At 31.9% G+C, this 18,766-nt stretch overlaps 1 protein-coding gene across 1 annotated transcript in view; it reads right to left on the bottom strand.

Annotated features, from left to right (window-relative positions):
- Nucleotides 1–7,347, bottom strand: part of LOC138124832 (probable G-protein coupled receptor B0563.6) — a 134,285-nt gene extending 126,938 nt beyond the window's left edge. The window contains exon 1 of the mRNA XM_069040014.1: nucleotides 6,729–7,347. The gene's annotated coding sequence lies outside the window, so the exon portion shown is untranslated. The remainder of the gene's footprint in view (nucleotides 1–6,728) is intronic.
- Nucleotides 7,348–18,766: the final 11,419 nt, after the last annotated feature.

Genomic DNA, 18,766 nt, shown 5'->3' on the forward strand with positions numbered 1-18,766 from the left:
TAAATTCTCTACTCTATAAGTCAGGTACACACATTCTTTATGACCCATTAAATCATAAACTTCATTTAAAAATATGTATTTTTAATGTCCAATATTAAAGGTTTAGGCGAGATTCGCCGTTTAACAGATGTTCTACGTAGAATTCTCAAAATAACAGTTAACAATTCTGTGTTGCATTATTTCTGTTATTTACAGCATTGAATTCACTCGCCATCCATAATACATACAGGGTACTTCACGGGTAATAATGAGCCCGATGGAATTGAAATTGCAACCCAAAACACATTTCCAAGGTTAATGTGTATATTATCCGTTCACTTGACATCCGCACTGTCAGGTTGACAAGCTGTTGGTAATATTTAAAATCCCTATTATACTAACTTGCTAATTTACATAAAATAATGTTGCCACATTGGAAAAGTATATGAGTCATTTATCTATTGCTGATGTTCCTCCAACAATTATTTCTCTTGCCGCGTCCGATTCAGAATCAGAATTGGAATTCTATTCTGAGGAATATTTAGATGCAATACCTTAAATAGCGTTAAATAAAATAATTTGAAACACCAGTTTATAACCCAACTTATTTCTATCTGACAGTAGTAATTTATTTATCACTAGATTTAATGTACACTCAAAAGAAAAGTCGAAATTTTGATGTACATTCCACCAATTTGGATAAAAAATGACACTGACAGTGCGGATGTCAGGTGAACGGATAATATTTGATTTTGATTTAAAAAACATAAAACATGGTTAGCTGTGCAGTTCCGTAAATTTTCACATAAACGTCATTCGCTTGGTTAAAGAAATTTTGAAGAAATGAAGAGTTTTTGAAAAAATGTTTATTGTCTGCATAAATGCGCAAAGGCAAAATCATTTTTATTACATTCGCCATAGATCAGGATCATCTCCTTTTTTCTCATCGTTCGAATACATTTTAATCGTCGTATTTTAACTTTTTCGTAAATGTCAACTGTGACAAATAACATTATTGAAAACAAAGCCGCCATGGATTCATAATTTCATTTTAAAACAATACGATATTTAAGTAGCCACGTTAGTTTCGAAAATTTTCAATTACGACAGGTTGATTATCGTATGCGTGAAAAGGAAAAAGAATATTTTTCTCGATTTTGAATATCAAGTTGGCGAGTTAAAGCAATGAAAATAAATGAATTAAGTGTTCAAATTCTTATTTAAACAGAAAAATGTTTAATAATATGATTAACATTGACAAACAATAAAATTTTTCATTAGGAGTAAAAATTGTCCTAATTTTAATGTAATTAAATGTGCAAAATGGTTATCGCTTAAAAGTTTAAACAACGAACTTTTTGCGTCGACACCCCGTATATGTGCTTACTGGATAATTATTGTAAATTATAACAGCCCATATCTACAAATTTGTTTCTATGCAAGGTAGTTTCTTCATAAGTTGTGAAAGTTGAAATTTAGACAAATTTTTGCATGATGAGTAAAAGTACCATTTATAAAATAAAGAAGAAAATAGAACGTCAAATCAATAACTTATCCATTATTTTTTACTATAAAAGGAAAAAATATAGTTCAAATAAATTGAACTGACAGCCTTTTGGGATTTGAACCAGACATTCCTTCCTCCTTCTTTTCAAACGATATTTTCTATTTTAGCCATGCCAACACAAAGCTATAATCAATATCTTAACAAAAAAAATTATAAAAATTATTTAATTGTAACAAAGATGATAATTGATAATATAATATTTTATTCTTTACGTTGAATGAGATAAATGGCAGCAAAATAGTGAATAAAATTTCAATTCCAATATAGAGCTTGTTCCGTGCCAAATTGATAAGGTCCTTTATAGCCCCTTTAAATGTTTAAGTGAGAGCTCTGTCAAGAAGCGGCAATCTCAACATATCTTCTCAATTTAATTTATATAATTTAATTAAGTCTGTTTAATGCAAGGTTGTAAAAATAATATTTCGCGTAAATCTGAAGATAATCATGATAAGACAATTTTAAGCGTATGTTAAAGACGAGTTGAGTTTTAAACGGCGCAAAGTGATTCAATAAAATTACTTAAACGAGTTTAACAGAAAGTTGTTAAGCTCCTCACAGCGGCGTTAAATGGTTCAAACTTTACCAACTTTTTATAAAGAGAACGCTTAACTATAACGACTTCTTTGCACCTCTGTCTCAGGAAATTTAAAACTAAACGCAAGAGCTGAAAATTTTTCATGCCACTTAACAGCTGGTACCGTGACTATTTAATTCCGTGATAATTAAACTCAGGAACATTTTGAACTGTAATAAATATTCCAAGAAGTATCTCTGTATCTTGACAATGTCACAAGGCTGTGTAATTGTTGCGATATTAGAGAGCACATAAGTCATGGTCGAGAAAAGAACAGTGCCATTAGCTGTTTAGATTTATTTTTATTTATATGAATCTTTATTGTCGTGCGCTTGCAACGTGCGGACAATCTGAAGCTTTCGATCGTTTGCCATAGGCGTCGAAGGAACATTTCACTCCTAAATTAGCATCGTTCCAAGTGACAAATTTAGAAAAATTGCACAAAGGCTCGGAACTAAGAAAAGCTACATATGTGTATAATGATCGCTAATTTTCTCCAAATGGAACATTTTCCGAATGATAATAAAATTTTATGTCAGCACAGACTATAGGATAAAGTTTCGCGTCGTTCAGTTACCAACGCCTATGCAGCTTTTTTCCTATAAAAGACTCAAGCTAGAGAAGAAACATTAAATTTACATTCAAGTCGTATAAAGATCCATTTAATTTTATTGTCAAGAATTTAGGGATTGATACATGGAATAAATATCTAATAAACAATTTTAAGATAGTCGGCTTCAAGTAAATTGAATTTTTATGTGCATTCCTTGTTAAATCGCTACGTGATATCGTTTATTACAAAGTAAAATGTAATTTTAAAATATTCCATAACATGCAAATTACTGAAAGTTTTCAGTCGGAAATAAGTCTGATAACAAAGTAGACGCTTTCATTTTTTTTTACAAAAAATAGATAATTTTCCAGTTATGTTTGTTTAGGTCTTTCATGTTCTTCGGGAGCCGTCTTCGTTGGCGGTTAAATAAACAATAATAGGTAAAACAAATATTTAAGGGACGTTCAAATTTACGCTGTCCTACTAGAACGTAAAATAATTATTGAAAAATTTGCATTTGAAATTTCTAGTAATTTGTAGAAACCATAATTACACCATGCGCAAAAAATTCATGACGAATATCTCAAATCTTCAAATATTTACATTTGAGTATGGAAAAAAATACTATACATATTATAGTTGTTATTTACGCAACAATTGGGATGTAGACATCATTATCTATTCCACGTATGTGAAGTTTGCACAACGAGGCCACGAGAGGTTTGTGTATACACACTGCGATACTAATGTTGTATTCCATGTGCTACGTACAGTTCTATTCAGAAAAAAAGCGTACAAGTAGTGAGCCCAATTTTGGCTAAATTGTAATATTGTAAACCTATCTTTTAATTGTTGTTACTTAGAAACCTGAAACTAAACATCTGCTGATAGCTGGATTCTATCGATGTATTTTTCAGAGATTTTAAAGTGTGTAATTTTTTTGCCTTAAGTATTTATTAGACAAGCATTACCAAATACTACAAACAGAACTCAAACTTTTATTAATAAATTTATAGAAAAAGGCAACTCTCAGCAATTTAACAACTACAATTTAAAGATTTATAGAGTTTATAAAAGCAATTTTCACACATTTGACATACAAAATGCCAGTAACACGTTTTCTTGGAAACGATTAAATTAATTGTCCCATTTACAGTAGCGCTTAATACGTGTACGCTTCTTTTTTGAATAGAAGTGTACATAATTTTATCCACAACGGATCGGATTTTTTTTAAATTTGATTGTTTTCAAAATGATAGCAACGCACAGGAGTTGTAATCATTCGAGTCACTAATAGTCATTACACGCAAGTAGAATACGATATTTTTACAAATTGACGTACAAATTTTATCACATTATAGAATGAATTTATTACTTCTTTTTAATAAAACAGACTCACGAATTATGATACGGATCATTACTCACGACCGTGGGTAATAAATAGTATTACTAAACTGTAAACATACTTTTAATGAATGTATTATTTAAGAGGAGTAGAAAATAGTTATTTACATTAGAGTACGGTAGGGTGAAATACAGCGGGAGAACTAGGTTTCAGGCTCGAGGCGAAACCGAGTGCTTGATTAGTTGGAGCGCTGGAAAATATCTACCCACCGTACGACATTTGTATACTTCGCCCAGCGAGATATTGGGAGATTTTAAATTGTAGACTCGTAACCCAACACTACAAAATGCACTAGAATACATTAATTAGAGCATAATATCAGGCCAAAAAATGTTACTGCTTGAAGGTAAATAAATAAATAATTTAAGCTAGGTAGTACTTTCTCTACCTAGAATTTAGTGATTTCTAGAGGAACACTTTAGGACTGACCGAAAGTTATAATTTTGCTAAAACTATGTCACTAAAGGCATTGTTATTTTTTACTTAATAACGAATTTTAAATGTTTGGACTTGTTTTAACTGTAATAAATTTCGGTCACCAAATTTTACGTTAAAATAAAAATTTTCTTTCTAATAAGATGATGAAAAGGGGTGTGCTAATTTATCGCAAGAAGAATTCTCCCGGGGCCTTAACCCATTATGAATATGACTTTCACTTTTCTGATATTCTAAATTCAGATTTCGGCATTTTATTCCCCTGGATGTAGCCCAAATTTTAATTTTAATTTGTCTCCGATTTCTTTTAATCCCGGGTGGTTCTGGAGCATTCTGGTTGTTTTATTGTTTGCATTTCATTTAACTTTATGTTTGTTTATAATCGTCTGCACATCAACCAGAGCGAAATATCCGGGGTGTTAACTTTTAGTAGGCTTTCCATGCATTTATGAACCCTCCGATGGCTTAAACAATAATCATACTCAACTTCCCGTTTAACGAAAATAGAAAACCGAAAGGAATTATATTAGTAATAGGCTTTGCGGCTTCTCGACTAAAGTCTAATCAGTTCCCACATAATACAATGCACATTCCAAAATCGCAAACTTCGCCCTTAATTAATTTAGTAAAGTTCTAAACATCTTGATAAAACAATAAAACGATATCTGACCGATAACGAAACAGAGCTGCCAAGTTTCTGTGAGTGACACCTTAACCGAGAACAAACAACAAAGTTTTTGGAAACTACCTCAAGGCGATCCAGAATGAGCTGTAGATGCACAACATATTGTTATGGATAGTGTGGTTTTCGCCGTTATGTTGGAAATATTGTGTATCTTTCACCCTCTTGTTCAATAAGCATTCTTTCCACAACAAAAAATCTATTAAACTTCCGTCCTAATAGTGAAACTTTTTGTCATATTTCTCTTTAGAAATATCTAACAATCGAAGTAATATCGACTAATAGTAGCTTTTGTTGTGTTTGAGAAAGTGAAAATATGATTTGTTACAACTTCATACATTCCAAGTCTTTCCAGACAGCATTTGTACCCTGGAAATGCGTACATAAATATTTGTTTAAAACTTAATTGCGTCGAATTTACTCGTGTAAGTAAGTGTGTAAATAGAAAATCAGATGAGGGACGCCCGCTTCGTAAATTATTAATTTTTCATTCGGGAAAGGAAGATCGACAAGTCCTTAATTGTAACGAAAACAATCATGCATTTCTTATTGAATTAGCTGATCACGCCGTGTGGAATTTAATTCTCTCTTGGTCGAAACCTGCTTATTAATTTCACCCTTTTCTAATTATTCAGCGCTTTGTTGGTTCTCCAGAAGGCATTAAAACGCTTAAATAAGATAGGGCAACGAACCATGCGAGCTCCTGGCAGCCATAAAGTTGCTGCAAGCATTATAAACTGCTGAACACGAGTCATCACTTAATATAATCGCCAAAGAGTTCGGAAATTTTCACGGATAACGAAATCGATTTTATGGTTAGATTTCAAATGTGAAAAGGGCGGATATGTGCATCATATTCCTAAATCCATCACGTGAGTATTGGGGTAGTTAAAAGGTGGGGAAGTTTTTATTGGGATAAATTAGCAACGCCTTCGCACCACTCAACTGGAAGCAAAATTGTTGTTATAAAGGTGAAATTTAGTTTGGTAATCAAACTTTATTAACAAAGTAAACGCAATTACAATTAAAGAGACGTGCAAAAATTTCGAGTTGATTAAGTAAAAAATTAAGTTAAACCGGGATGAGAAGGATAAAAGGGAACAATTTCCAAGGTGATGGTGTTTCTTTGTCTCCAGTAACAAATAAAAGCTTACTTTTTGCACAAGTTCTTGGTGCATTTAGAACGTCTCGAGCGGATCCTCTCTACAGAGATTTTTGTTCCCTTAAAGTTTCGTTGTTTTATTATTCAATTCATAAAACTGCAAAAAATCGTCATTGTTCCATAAAAGAAAACTTTCCATTGCACATTCGGCTCCAGCCTAATTAAGGACCCAGACGAGTCCTTGGCTAAAGAGAGTCGTTGTCAAACTTCCACGTCTATGAATAATTTAGAGGAGTGAAGATTTAAAAAATTCGCGACAAACTTCAAAGTTTCGTTTGTCGTTAAATTGCCGTAAACAGAAATTGCGCGAGCCTTTGGGTGTGGAAGGTTAATAATAAAGCCTCAGATGAAATATTTAAATGAAGACTCACCTCTGTCTGATTGGACGAAATAAATTATTTCTATTGTGCCATATTCAGCCGAACGGAAGTCGATCAGATTACAATAGAGCCGCACGTGGAGGACCGACTGCTTCGGATAGAGTTGCGAAAGACGAAACGGAAGGACAACCAGGACACGCGTCGACGCTGCCAAACCAGACCGGCCGGCGTTTTCAGCGCCACTGCCCTAAGCAGTTCCGCGTTCTTCAGCCGACGCTGAAATCCTGAAACACGCGCATTACATTGTCCATCATGTCGGTATTTACCATTGCGAAGAATGTGCCCATGAAACGCGCGAAACGTGAATTCTGGTGGAATTGTGTTCGCTTTAATTCGCCGCCGTTCATTTCGTTACGCACCATTATTAATTTATTTCGGTCGAAAATGATATTTATTTGTCCACCAGTTCAAACGCGAAACATGTCACATTTATACATCTGCCCGAAATATAATTTTAATCGCACCTTTGGGATATAATTTTAGAGCAAATATGTGGTAAACACGATCGTAGATAATTGGACGTAATTTATTGGAACAGCTTTTTATTGGGTAAGAAAATATTTATCGAAAACAAACAATCTAATTTGTCGAATTGTGGAGTGCTAAAATAATACTTATATAACTTTGTGGCACTTCTTTTCCGCTCTTCAACAGGTGAAAAGCTTTTTAAAAATGCATGTCTTAATTTAGCAGTTACCGACTGAGCGTAAGTGGTAATGTTAATGTATACAGAAATATTCCAAACATTTAAATTAGGTGTTAATATTGTGAGTTTCTTTGTCTAGAAATTAGCTTAATTGAAAGAAAACAAAATACATACCTAGTTTTAGCAAGCAACTGTATGACAGTGACATGATGAAGGAAATGTTGGTCCAAATGAATAAATCTTAAAAAGAAAAGGTACATATTATGAAATATTAATACTAAAATGAGAGGAAAAAACTTCAAAGCACTCTAATAAAAACAATGAAAAAAGTGTGGATAAAACAACAAGAATATAAATATTTATACACAATCTATGTAAATTATTAATGGACCAAATAAAATAAAGTGAAGCATCTAACGCACAGCATTTTAAAATTAAATTATAAAACATTTAAGAGAATCTCATCAGATACGCATAATTACAAATAAATGCGAACACTATTACACAATAGATATGTACATGATTTGCACTAAAATAATAATTTCAAACTTCAAAAGAAAGAATGTAGGTACTTCTGTAATTATTATACTGGTCAACCAAATTTGTTCTTGATACGACAAAGTACTACTTAGCACCAAAAAAGAATCATTATTCTCGTGGATAATGATACTTCATAGATTTTCGGATGTGAAAATTGAAAATCTGGCTACAACCTTTTATTGTTAAATCAAGAAAATCTTTATCAAGGCTTTATAAATTTATTGATAAGTTTTTATTTTACACGAAAGCTTTCTTACTTAGCAACAACGCGAAAACTAACTGCACGGTAACATTTTGTAAATTGAATTTTAACAATGATTGTCAGTTAGTTCGATTTCCTTAAAGTAAAAAATAGCTTGCGTGTATTACAATAAAAATGTATCTCGAAAAAATGAGAAGGTCGCAGGATATTTGCATAGATTATTTTATTATTTTAAAAAACACAAAACACAAGGAAACTTTTTAAACTAATTAATGTATTCCGTTTTCGTTTTGTTGCTGAGTAATAAAACAGGAAGAGGGCATTTATCGCAGGAAGAGAGCATTTAACGATATAATAATGTGATTGTATGGATTTGTGATTTTCTTTCAATTCCTGATTGATTAAAAAATTCAAATTTGGCAGGTGAAGCAAATAATTTTAATAATCTGAAAAATTATTACTTCAATTTTTTGACATTTTGAAATATGTATATTATAAGTTATGAATGCAAAATATCAACTTTATATTCACTTCCTATTTCACAGCGATACTTTGCACTGTCTAAGAAAAATGGAGCGTATAGAGAGCAGAGCGATGATTTGTATATATCTGCAAAAGAAGGAATAATTCATAGCGGAATTTATGACAACATGAAAACAACATTAGGGGAGTACGCTGTAACATAGTCAAATGATGGAGTCCAGAATTTAATCACCCTCACAGTGAGGATCGAGGAAAATATTAAGAGTCTAAGTTTTAGTGCTCCATTTAGTAAGTAAGTAAATATTAGAGGGAACGGAACTTTCTGATCGTAGTTACGAGTATACAGGTGTATCTGAAATACGTCTGTCAATTTTAACTATTGGAAGAACTCCCCAATTTATAAAACTTTTCTCTATAACATTTTACAAAATTCGCAAAAGTTTTCCAAGGAGTCATTTTGTGTAATTAACTATATACTCTATTTTTGTGTAACCATGATAATTTTAAATTTAATTATTTAATTTTTTCTATAACAATGCAACTTTTTTGACAAGGCTCCGTTTCTATCACTACAGAAAATGTTCGCTCTTACCCATAGGCGGGTGTACATTTTGTGGGCTAATTTATTCCACATTTTAAATCAATTTCATTTAACAAGCTCTGTTACATGTTAAAAGTAACACACGCATTTTAGATACATCTTGTATAATTACGTCAAACATGAGAAGGTTAACTGCAAGTGCTACTTCGAATGTTAATCACATATCAAAAACAGACTCGACTGGTAATTTAAAACAGTTTCAAAGAGTTGAAGAAAATTCACTTGATAAAAAAGTAAAAATAAAAAACAATTATTTACGTTTCTTATTAAAACGTTTCTATGCGTCTCTGGTTTTAGAGAAAAGCAACAGGGGCGAGTAAGAGTTAAAGACTCGTTTTTTGAGTACAAAAGATGATCAAATTACAAAAAGAACTAGATAGTTGTCATGAATGAAGATCAAAATTTTCAGATTTTTTTTTATTTTCGCATTTGATGTTTGAAAATGAATGCTGAAGAAAGTTTACCACACTAACGCCACCCCAAATTAGGCAAATTGCACAAAAGACCTTAGAAAATTTACTACCGGAGAAGTCCAAATCCCAGAATGAAAAATTAAATGAATGAATTAATGAAAATTAAACGTTTTGTTCATTGTTATTTATTAATTTGCTTTGTTCTTTGCGAGATTTATTTTTTGACGTCTGTCAGTTGACACTTCACGCTACCAACATCAATACACTAAATTTTACTAGTCTATTCTAACACGCCAACGACCTATTAAAGCACTCAAATGAAGTCATTTGAGTGCTAGAATAGACTTATTCTAAACGCAAAATAGAAAAATAAATGTATCTATGTACTTGAAAATGTAAAAATTCGTAAACAAATAACGTGTACACAACTTTACATTTTTGAACGTGGTTGTTTTTACACCTGTCTTGAATTCCAATACTAGAAAGTGATTTCAGCTGTCTTAAACTTGCAATCAATAGAGTTTTTCGTCAGTGTCAGTGGAAAATATTTTCACGAATTATTTAATGATAATGAAGAACTTGTAATTTATTGACCAGTGATATTAGAAATGAAACAATAACGTAAAATAACATCACTTTTATTAAACGTTTTTGTGAAACAATTAAATTTCAATTTATAGCATATTTTGATTTCAAATTAATAAATTAATTTTTATTTCATAAAAAAAATTAACAGTTACGTCAATTTATTGTAAAAATGAAATCATAAGTAATTTCAACACAATACTTCTCAATTTATTTCTTTAGGGATAATATTATCGACTTTATCTCGTATATCAGAAAATCAATGGCTGTAAGGGAATAACCTCTATTTCAAGGACTTCCAACTTTCCCAATATAAAGAAAGTGACATATCTTGTAGAAACTTTTAAGAACATTAGAAAAAATGGACCGCCATTAAATATTAATACGACCTAACTTGATATAATGCAATAAGTTTCTCTGCTCTTCATAAAATTTGCATACTTCAAGGCTTAGGTTTTTAAGTACAGTTGGTTGCAAAAAAAAAACGGAAAACGAAAATTTTCCTAATGTAAATTTGATCCATATGTCAATTAATTGTCTACATTTAAAAAAATGTCATTGAATTTTGACGTTACTTCTAACCTATTTCTCGCAAGAAGGTTTCACACTATGAACCAACCAACTGTACTAGTGCGGCCAAAAAATATCGTCCACCCTTTTTCTGTCATTTCACAAAGATTTGGTGTAATTTAACCTTTATTGTCATTATGACTGACGTTTGTAAATGAAAATTTGAAATTTATTACTGTCACCCATAAGAACATATAGTTGACTCAAGTTGCAAAAAACCACTTTGCATTTGCAACAGCACTTTTATGGCATTATTCATTTGAAATTACTTTAAAATTGTACTTATATGGAAAATATTCAATCCAAATTATGATTTCCTGGTCCCTTTGTGCCTTTATTTGGTTCAAAAATATGACAAAAATGCTGTTGCAAATGACAAGTGAGATATTGTCATCATGATTACCGTCTTGATTATGAACGTTATTTTTTGGGTGGTAAATTTCAAAACTCAAAATTATTTTGTCATTTCTACTACACAAAACGTTTATCTCAGGTTATCTATGTACGATTAGGTACTCTAATTTTGTTTATTCATGTCGGATTTTTGGAATATCTGAGCGTCAAACAGTTTAAATTGATTGTCAAAATGACAAGAATCGAAAGTGGGGTTACGATTCCTAAAGATTTATTTACACTTTACTTGAATGTCAAGAAAGTGACGGCCAAAATTTTTTGGCCGCCATAGTACTACAATCTGTGGTACTACATACCTACAGTCCATTCCATTTAAGTATGCAGTGTAGAATAGCATAGGGACTATTTTCCCGTCGTTGATTGGTCAAAATGAGAGAAAAGTTTACACTAGGCAATGTTCAATTTTTGATACTACTGTCAAATTTTGAAATTTGATAGATTTTTTTGGTTATTAGTGTCAAACTTATCGAGTTTTTGTATCAAACGGATCATAAAACTACAATTTTGTTATTAGAATACCACTACCGTAAGTTCCCTTATGACTATTTTTTTGTTAATTTTGCTTGGAATGTATGTCTTCAAATTTGCCGCATTCGTTAGTGTGAAACGTTCTCCATTCGAAGCGACATCTACTGCATTCTTAAATGGAATGGACTGTAGTTAAAAATTAATTTTTTTGTTCGACACTGTCAGAATTTGAGAATTTTCTCCTATGTGAACGGATTTTGATAAATTTGACAACTTGTCAAAACGAAACGTCAAGCTAATTTTAAAGATTTTCAGCGATTTGGAGCCTTTGGGGGACTCGTCGAACAAAAAAATGTTGTATTTAACTCGTTCTTGTGTAATTTTGGCTTTTTTTTGGCACTCGTGGACCTTTAAAACTCTCGTTTCACTCGGGTTTTAAACTGGCCCACTCATGCCAAAAAAAGCCCAAATTACACGCGAACTCGTTAAATAAACTACTATTATACAATGTTTTTGACACTTTGGAAACAATAATAATATCACCACTCAAATGTTCTTCAAAAGTTGGAAAAAATGGAAATATTTTCTGTCCCCTTGAGCTTTTCGAAGAAAAAATCAGGCATGTTAATTTTATTATTTTAAAAGAACATTTTTCAATCTTTTTATTTTTTCAACCATTCCTATTTCCCATCAACGCCATTATAGCCATATTTTTAAAATAATGTCTTCACTTAATAACATTACAAATTGTTAAATTACTTATTGTGTACTTTAAAGAATTTTCTTAAAATTTCGAAAATAAAATCGATGTTATTTCAATATTTTCTAAGTTCTGACGGTTTCTAACTGTACCTACACTTAATGTTCACTCAGATTCTTTTCAAAATAAAATTACGTATGATTATACCGGGTTTTTCACGTAAGATGACGAGCCTGACCAGGTAAAAATGCAACCCATAACACGTTTTATATCAAACATTTCATATTTATTACCATATTTTATTAACTGCAAAAGGATATTTCAGTTTTAAACTTCGTCCAATAGGAAGTACTTATTCACTATTCAATAAACTTTATTATTTTCCACAAATAACTTTTTTCAAGATCTAGTGAGTTCGTTTTGAACAATTTCAATCAAGTTATTTTTCTAATTCACTAAATTTCGACATATTTCATTGAAATCACTTCAGTTTTTGCGAAATTTAATTTTTCCGAACTCACTCAATGTTTTCTACATTGTTGACAGAACTCTCTCGTTGCAAGTTCAAAAAATTCAAATTTATCTGTGAAATTCATATATGTATGTCTCATATTTAAACAGAAAAGTTGAATAATTTGTAAAATTTCTCTTTTGTCAGATATTGCTCTTGATGGCAATAAACCAGACCAGTCAAGAGAGAAGTGAAGCATCGCTAGCACTGACAGCTATTGTTCTCTCGGGTAATATTTATATAGAGAGAAATAAACGTTATGAAAATTATAAAATACTCGGATGCACCCCGGCACGACCACTAAATTTAAATAACGTAAGGCAATTTACGACATCTAAAATTAACGTTTCAACAAAAAGTTGAAAAAGCAAATTTTGAAAACCGATTGTTTAACTTTCGCTTTCAACAACCGTTATTTGCTATAACTTATGATATGCTGAAATCGTTTCGGCATCTACAGATGCCCGAGAAAATACACCTAAATAACGTAGTTCATTAACGAGCAAACTGTTGAGAACATAAACAATAACTTTTCGTTCGTCTGGAACAACATAATCGAATATCCAGACAGACAAAATGAAGCTAACCAACATGGTGAAAAACAAGCAATAGCACAAAGAATTCCAACTCCAGCGAATTGCGTAAAATAGGATTTGTATATTTAATGCAAATGAACGACACGACTTACCCTAAACTTCAGGCTAGGACTTCGACCTTGACAAGAGTAATCCACTTAGTTCAGGAGAGCAAAACGTGTGGTCGAACAATTTCAGGAAATCGTCATTGATGGAAGATCATTACTGTTGTGATTAATTGTAGCTGTAAGACGCTGTAAATCCAAGGGTTGTCGAGAAGAGATGAATGGATTATCTTCTCCCAAAGGGTAATTTATTTGCGGGGTAGTCCGGAAGTAAAATTATAAATTAATCTGCAGGCGAGTTGAGCAAAATAGAGCGTACAATATAGATAATCTCACGTAATAAAAATGTCTACATGCAGCTCCTTTGAATGCACTCGACCAGTCCTATTTCTTCTGCGAGTCATATTTATCCGCTAAGTGCGCAACGATCAAGGGCTGGGAAAAAGCAAACTCTTCGGGCGAAGCACAGGGTCCGATTAACAGAATCAGAGATTTGCGTGATTGTACTATTAATAGTGACGGGGAAAGCTGACGGAACCGTAGGCCGTTTTACAATCAACAGGATCAAGGATAAAGCGTATATAAATGAATCCAGGATGTGCTGGGTGAGGGGTAAGTAAATACGTTTTCAATTTCGCAGAAAGCAACTCAAAGTCACCGGGGGTCGCAAATACCACCAACGTCCCTCTGTCACTCAACTGGTCGAGATATACTTCCAGGGGAAATGAGTAAAGTGCAAAAAGGAGGCAATTTATCAAACAGGTCGATTGCACGGCGTTATCGAACTGTGTGTTTGTACACGTTGCACCGAAGAAGCCCTTTGATTATGTCGTTATGGATGGAATTTGCGCTAAAACAAAGTAAAACACGAGACTGCAACGATAATGCACTGACAACGATATATAGCCAGGAAAAAAGTCGGCTTCCGTGGTATTTGTATTCCGCGTAGACTCTCCACGACAGTATTGCAACAATTATTCTTACTTGTTGTCATTCCCCGTTATGCTTCTCAAATAAATTGATTTATACTGTGGTATTTTCTTCCACGTATATCTCTACTACTTTCAGAGGCGGTAAAAGAAAAGCGTACATCCATCTATTTCATAAAAAAAAGTGTCATTTCTTGCCAGCGGCGGTTGATGTGTTGACAACCCTTAATTTAGTCTGACATGTTTGTGCTGATTCTATAATTAATGGCGTTAATGTAGGTACTTCAGCACAGGGCGAAACTGCCACTGATGCAGCATTAATGCTGACGCTTATTTATGGCATTCATCAGCTGCTGTTGGTGAAATATGCTACTCCTATTGTCATTTTTTCATTAATCTTTTAAGAATTATATTACAGATATTGGATAATTTACATCTATAAAACATATTATTTTTATGATCACACTATTCCTGTAGTTTTTCTAGCATTTATTTTCATTTATTGTTTTACATTAAATGCAATGGCTATTTGTACAATAAGTTAGGAAATATAATTTTTTCCGTATTAGACATGGGATTGATTTTTGATAGAGGCGATAGCCGAGATAAAAAACATGACGTGTACGGGAAAAAAATGGATTTCCTACGTATTGCAGGCATAATTTTTTTCTACTGGAGTTTGGAAATACAAACACTATTTTACTACAACATTTTTAAACCTTTTATAATAAAATTAATACTTACTACAAAACGATCAGACATTTAAGTTGCCTGTTTGCGCTGGTTCACTTGGTTACCAATTTTTGTAATAGTTTCCATAGATGTTTTAATTTTTTTTTTTTTCGAATTTGCGTCTCTAATAGGTCTATTATTGTATTCAAGTTGGAGTCGTTTATGGCTATCTATTAAAGCACTCGTGGTTTAATGGAAATCTAAGAAAATTTTTATCAATATTTCAGTGTATTATTGTCGTTTACACCGAAACACTTTCAATATTAATGTTCAAACTCGACTTTTTAACATCTGTTGCAGATGTAGTTGCATCCGTTGCCTTAAATTAATACAAAATTCCCTAGAATTTGAAAATTTAGTTTTTTTAATTTTTTTATTTAAAAATTTTAAAAAGGGTGCAAATTCGAAAAAATTACATAAAAATTCCGTTTTATAAGGGCCCCTACGGCTCGTTTTCTACACCTGGGATTCGTGCGCCAAATCAACCCTTATAAAACTTGTTCTTTAATATACTATTACTATTTTCACTGTTTTACGATGACAAAATAGTTATTAAAGCATCCAAGGAAACTTTTTGACAAATATTTTTGATCTATCAAAAATGACATACTTTGCGACTTCTTGATAACGATGCAAAAATGTCACGTTTTTTTGACGGTTGTAAAAAAACACCTTTCTTCCATTTGTTAAAATATATCATTTTTGACAGTTTTTGATCCTAAAGCATGATTCATTGTTCCGTATACATACAATGTGGAAACTACTTATGGAATAAATTCAGTAATGTCGAAACTAATGACATTTGTAGAAAACGCTGAAACCGGTCAATTTTTATTTCTCATAGTGCTTATTTTAAGTTGCTTCACTTGTTCGTGACGTCATCCATTTTTGAGTTATGACGTCATCACCAATTTTTTAAATGACAACCCCACTTTTTTCTTCTGTTTCTGATAGACGTTCATACTACCTAAACGATGAATGAGAAAAATTGGTACCTTACATAACAATTTTTTTGAGAAAATGTCAAATTTTACTTCAAAAATTTGATTTAAATTTTGATGTAAAAAATTTAACTGACCGCAAACAAAAACAAACAAACATCTAAGGTTAACAATAAAATGTAACGCAAATGTTGAATTTATCCCCCGCCAACTATTTGGCACTCACCGACACTTTGTACACTGCGCTCAATAATGTTAGGGCTGATTTGTTCCATTTCAGCGCAAATTTTCTGCCTTTAATGTTCTAAATTGTTTGGTCTATTGAAATAAATCTTCTATTTTAAATAAACCCATATAAAAGAATTTTTAAATTAAAAATTAAATTAAATTTTTGAAGTAAAATTTTTTATTTTCTCAAAAAAATTGATATGTAAAGTACCAATTTTTTTCATTCATCGTTTAGCTAGTATGAAGGTCTATCAGAAAGAGAAGAAAAAAGTAGGGGTTGTCATTTAAAAAAAATGAGTATGACGTCATAGCTCAAAAATGGATAACGTCATGAACAAGTGAAGCTACTTAAAAAAGCGTTATGAGAAATAAAAATTGACCTGTTTCAACGTTTTCGATAAATGTCATTAGTTTTGAAATTATTGAATTTATTCCATAAGTAGTTTCCACACTGTATAGCATAACATAGTCAAAAATCATAAACATAACATAACTTTTAAAATTCAATTTATACAGTACAGTGCCTTAAACCTTTAGACACACTCTACGATTGGAATTTCCTTCATATTTTCCACCTTTTCAATAATGTTTTTACATTGAATTTATTGACAGCATACCTACCTACACGTAACCATTTCTATCAAAATTCCGTAACTTTCATGGTACGTAACATAATAATTGAAATCGGCAAATTTTGTACGCTAATACATGCGATTTACAAGAAATTTAAAAACTGTTTATTTCATGTAAAATTCATTTAATTTGAAAAAAAAACAAATTTCAAGATTCCGATTTTGACTAGTTTAACATTCGAACCTAACAATAATCACAAATCACAAGGGAAAAAACATCCTGCAAATTGTTTTCCATGTACAATAGAAATATTAATAATTTCTCAGGGCTTTACTGAACCGTTTATATTATTTTCTGAAAGAAAAACAAATGTTATTATTTAGTAAACTCATTTCACATCTTTGTGTAAATAAATTCTACTAACTTATATAAAATAAACCTCATAATAACAATTTCTTCATGAAAACGCCCAAAATCATTTTCTTTCTTTTTATTTTTTCATAAATGAAATCCGTCTCGTGTAAGGTATTGTGCAAAATATCATTTTTTTAGATTTGTGGGATACGCGTTCATCCATCCATCTACCCTTTATATTCGCCTGACAACGGTATCTGTGGTCAAAGCAGTAAATAATTTATATTATCGATTTGGCCTAAGTAGTCTCTTATAGTATCAACAAAATGAGGGTACGAAATGCTTAAGTGAAATATCACCATGAATGTGGAGGATTGTCTCCAGTTCCATCATTTTAAGCACATGACATGTTCATGAGCAATTCTCCTTCAAATACTAAAGCCTAAAGTCGTTAGTCTTGGCAACAATAAATTCTCTAAATGTAGAGGACCTTAAATACCAACACATTAAGGTTAAGCTGGATAATATGTAAACGTTCTATTAGTTACTAAAGATAATGCAGATTATACCATTTTTCTGTGTTTCTATGTCACTCAAGGATTAAGATCTGCAACTGATAATGTTTTTTTTATTTAGGTGTAGGTCCGCTCTTTGACAGTTTTCGTGTTTCCGTTTATACTCTTATAAAACTGTTGCATTTATTATTTCCTATAGAAACTGTTTCACAATAATAGAACGAAAAAACTCAGGAAGAAGATACGTAATTATTATTGTCGTCCTGAATATAAAATTAATGCTTGAAGACTCCCACGTTATCCTACAATTGGAGTTTCTTATTGAGTAATAAAATCTACATACATACCAAGCAAATTTAAGAGTCTGCGACTTCGTAAAGTTTTTAACAACTAGAAGTTACCAACTTTAGTCACCTCGGCTGAACTTTCAGAGAAAAAGGCACCATCAATCTTTTTTACTTTTATTTGTACCTAACAAAAATTCGCATCAATCACGAGAAACATATAACAAAAATGAAGATGATTATCTCTTTTACAACACTTTAGAATACTCGAAACAACTTAAAACATCAGCAAATGCTGAAACGGAAATCTGAAACGACAGTGATAGACATGAGAAATTTAATTTACTCGATTCGGTACAGCGCAATTTATTTTTCAAAGACATTTAAATTTTCATCGACAAATGTAAAAAGGCAAATAAAGAATGTATTGCGCATGCAATCGATCTTAAAGAAAACGTACTTTCAATTCGATGGAAACCCATTTACATAACAAGTTAGACAATGCATTACATCATGGAAGCCTCGATGGCGTGCAAGCTGTTGTTGCATCAGAGCTTTAATTAAACGATATAAGGATATTGTAAAATTCACGTACGGTCTGACCCTAATAAGAGCAAACTATCACGTGCCAACGTCCATTGATGTATCACGAAACATGTCGATTATCATCACATTATCATCGTAAATGTTAATCACTAAA

Source organism: Tenebrio molitor, chromosome 1 (genome assembly GCF_963966145.1).
Source record: "Tenebrio molitor chromosome 1, icTenMoli1.1, whole genome shotgun sequence".
NCBI classification, from domain to species: domain Eukaryota; kingdom Metazoa; phylum Arthropoda; class Insecta; order Coleoptera; family Tenebrionidae; genus Tenebrio; species Tenebrio molitor.